Source organism: Orcinus orca, chromosome 2 (genome assembly GCF_937001465.1).
Source record: "Orcinus orca chromosome 2, mOrcOrc1.1, whole genome shotgun sequence".
Classification (NCBI taxonomy): Eukaryota; Metazoa; Chordata; class Mammalia; order Artiodactyla; family Delphinidae; genus Orcinus; species Orcinus orca.
In genome coordinates this window covers 165,044,407-165,048,845 of record NC_064560.1, presented here as the reverse complement: position 1 = coordinate 165,048,845, position 4,439 = coordinate 165,044,407, and positions in this window count along the sequence as shown.

The window sequence follows — 4,439 nt, the reverse complement described above, 5'->3', positions numbered from 1 at the left end:
ATAGAGATAGACATAAAATAAGACATAATACACACACAAAATGTAGTGGGAGAAAATAGGAAAGGAATAATTCAATTCTAATCTATTAATGAAGATGGCTTTTTTTTTTTTTTTTTTGGCAGCACTGTGCGGCTTGTGGGATCTTACTTCCCTGACCAGGGATCAAACCCGGGCCCCCTGCAGTGGAAGCCCGGAGTCCTAACCACTGGACCGCCAGGGAATCCCCAAAGATGGTCTTTTAATATATAACACTTGTGTTTAGTAATAGTTTCAACAGAGTAAATATTCTCTGGTAAAGATTTTTAAATAATTACATTAGAATGTGGAAATTGTGAAATTCTATTTTCATTCTTATTTCCTGTAGCACACACAATGTATACAAATACTGAATCATTTTGTTGTGCACCTGAAGCCAATATAATGTTATATGTCAATTATACTTCAATAAAAAAAGGAAGGAAGGAAGGGAGGGCGGGAGGAGGGGACCGTCCTGTTCACAGCATCCTACCTCTTGCTTACTTCAATGAATGATTATTACAGTCACCATCGATGTCAACCCACCTCCCTCCTCCTTGTTCTCTCTAACCTGTGTCTGGTCTCTATTCCATCCTAGATTTTCCATCTGTATCAGCAACGTCACCCCAGCAGATGCCTGCACCTACTACTCTGTGAAATTTCGGAAGGGGAGCCCTGAGGGGAAAAAAAGTTTCAAATCACTCCAAAAAGAACAGCTTTCTGAACAATGATTTTATGGCACAGAGAACAACTATGAGCTTCTCAGAAAGCAATGTATCATCAATTACACACACCTGCATTATTTTACTGTGTCAAATATTGATATAAATTTAATCATTATATATTACTAATCATTACATAGACTCTACTACTGAAAACCTGTACAAAAGTATTGCCTTTTAATCCTGCTTGGGATTTACTGTGGTGAAAACTATTTTACCAGCACATACAAAATTGAAGCCGATTAAAAAGCATTGTTCACATTGAGAAATCAGAGAAATGATTTTTAAATTAATTTATTTATTTGTTTTTATTTTTGGCTGTGTTGGGTCTTCATTGCTGTGCGCGGGCTTTCTCTAGTTGTGGCGAGCGGGGGCTACTCTTCGCTGCGATGGGCGGGCTTCCCATTGAGGTGGCTTCTCTTGCTGCGGAGCACGGGATCTAGGCACATGGCCTTCAGTAGTTGTGGCTCACGGGTTCTAGAGCGCAGGCTCCGTAGTTGTGGCACATGGGCTTAGTTGCTCCGCGGCACGTGGGATCTTCCCAGGCTGGGGATCAAACCCATGTCCCCTGCATTGGCAGGCGGGTTCTTAACCACTGCGCCACCAGGGAAGCCCAGGAGAAATGATTTTTAAAACTGTTGAGAGGCAATGCTAGATGTGTACACTCCAGAGCCAACCAGTGACCCTCAACCTAGTCTGTGCCTTTAAAAATACAGATTCTCCTGGGTGTCAGCGCAGGCCTACCCAATCAGAATCTCTGGGGCTGGATCCCAGGCACGTGTATTTTTTAAAGCTATCATGCTGATACACAGTCAGGGTTGGAAGCCACCCCAGCCTTCTTTTTATGTGGCAAGAATGCTGGCTGTTCACTAGAGGTCTGATCCCTTTCCATAGGGGGCATTGCAGCTGGGAAGTGACAGCCCATCAGTCCCCCTTGCATGTAGGCAGGGCCTTCTGACTGAGTTCTGGCCAATGTAACGTGAGCAAAAGTGATGTCCACCATATGCAGGCCTGGCCCTCTGCAACCTCCTACTCACCCCCTATTTCCTCTCTTCCCCTCCCTGCCAGCAGGCAGTTGATGCCTAGGGCAGCCCTCCCTAGGCTGTTGAAATTGAGATTTTTAACTTTTCAGGCCCTCCCTAGAAAGTTAAAAGTTTCAATTAACCTAGAGATCTTCAGTGTTTTACTCCACTGGACAAGTGGTAAAATAGATTCAAAATGATTTTCTGGACAAATGTTTCAACATCTTCCAGATGTGTATTATTACCACTCCTTCCAAACAGTATTTTTGAAGTTTGCTAACTTATCACTACAGGGTCAACTCTCCCCACCCCTGCTGAGTGTCCCAAAGTTTTATCTTCCCTACCCCAGTGTCACAGAGCCCCTCCTTCCCTGCTGTCTACAAGGCAACCTCAGAGCGGGTATAGGTGTATATGCACTTGGCTCAAAAGCTTGCCCTCTCCCCTCTTTCCTCGTCATTTCAGAGTCTCTTCCTTTATTTATCAGAGATAGAAAAGAAAAAGGATGTGAATGGAAGACAGTACTGTATTGAGATAATCAGGGTGTGCGGGGTTCCATCTGTTTCTTCCAATCCTGAGATAAGGAAGAAATCCTTCTGCTAGGTGAGCACAGTACTTACAGTCACCCAGAGTTGGAAACCCGAGTGTGAGTCTGGAAGAAGCATAGCGTTTTGCTAATGAGGAGTCCCACAGTCCAACTGTGTTGAGTCTTGGCAGTGGGCTGCCTGTTGGAGCATTTCTCCAGTTAATTTAGCTGTTATTACAGCAGATCCCACAGTGGTGCCCTTGCTGGCTGTTTAAACCGGGAGCATGCTCAGTGTGCCTAGGCTGTGGGTGGCAGGAAGCAGGGCAGGCACTTGTCTCCCTGGTAAAAGAATCAGTATAACATACTTGAGAGACTGATTCTTGGAGCCTTCTTGTGGGAGAGACATCCAGCAACCATTCCTCGGATGGCTCCCAGCTCTACTAAAGACTGCCCCAGTCCAAGCTGACCTCCACTGGGGAGGACGCCAAAAGGTCCCACTGAGTGAGTAAGGTAAGAGGACGAAATTAAGTATTTCCTTTACAAAGACGCTGGTTAAAGCAAACTTTGTTGTCTCCACTAGTTTATGTAGTTCTTTTGCTAACATTGTCCCCAAATCTCAGCTTCTCCAGGGGCACGTGCGCACGCGCGCACACACACACGCGCACATACACACACACACACACACACACAGAAAAGGAAAGAGAGAATATCTCTCTATGATGGCTTTGAAAGTAGCTAAGCCAGGATGAAAAAACTAGAAGCTTGGGTTTCTAGACTATCCATTTTTGCTTTTGTTTTGGTTTTTTAAGCAATGTAAGCTACTGGATTTGAAGTCTAGTATGATGAAGTCTCTTCCATTTTTTATAAGTCTGAGCACTCATTTCCCCGGATTTGTTCAGGAAACCGCACTCCCTTTCCTGTCTTACCTAGGGAAAGCCATTTCCTTTAAAGCGAAGTTCCTTCTTGGACTAGGAACTTACCTCAGGTTGCATCTTCCTTCCTGTTCCCCTGACAGAAGCAAGCAGAGAGCCACTAATGGTCCCAGTAAGGAGGCCTGTGGAGAGTACTGACCATCACAGTGCTGAGCGATGGTAAAGCAGCTGCAGTGCCCAAAGGGGGGCAGGCTGAGCTGAACCTGCACCCTGGCCAGCCGTGTACGGTGCTGTGGAAGAAAATCACAGCAGGATGGCGGGAGTCCCTTGAAAACACCCCTGACCATCTGTGGGAAATACTTACCACCCACATATGCATGGGGAAATCACTGCGGGGTGATTTCCGTCCCTCAGCACTTAATGAGCACTGGGGTTCAGTAACATGCTCAAGACTGCACAGCTGGTGAGTGGAGGAGCTGGGACTGGAACCCAAGTGGGCCCGACTCCAGAGCCTGCGGCATGCACCTGAATCCCAGTGTAAAGCTGTGAAGAGAAACACACCTGGAAATCTTAGTGGAATCCACAGGATTGGTTTCCTTGGCTTTTAATGCCATCAAAGTAACTATCAGGTTCAGGATTTTTCCCTCTTTATTATAAATTTATACACTTTGCCTGAAATATAGCTCTTCAAGCAAAGTAAATGGACTTACTACTTTCCTTGACCTACTACTGAAAAATGCATTCTCCATCCAATACTCCGCCTGAAAACAAACACACACACTTTTTCATCACTTTTTAAAGATTTAATGGGCTAGACTTGTTCTCCCTTAAAACTTATTCTCAGGAATAGGCAATTTTCTAGACTCCAGAGAGCATTTATTTGCCTCTCTCTTGTGCTAACACATTCAGCTATAGTAAATTAGGTCTTGAAAGAGGCCCATTCATTGTTTGGTGCCATTGGTGTGCACCAGCAGAAATACTCAGTGGGCTGAAATAATGTATTGGCATCCTGAGCACCGACCCTAAGCAGCTTAGATCCAAAACAGAGACTTGCTTGCACAACACTTCCAAAGGATTGTGCATCTGGAAATGTTTTTATGATCAGCTATATTTTCAGCCTGGTGAAGGAGGTCAGCAGACATTTTTCCTGTTTAAATAGGATGGGGGGGGGAGCGCGGTTGGAGGGAGGTCACAGTCACACAAGGTTATGGAGAAGCCAGATGGCAGACAGGGAGAATTCTAGCAATAACTCCCCAGGGTTCCTGGAGACCGCGACTTCCAGAGT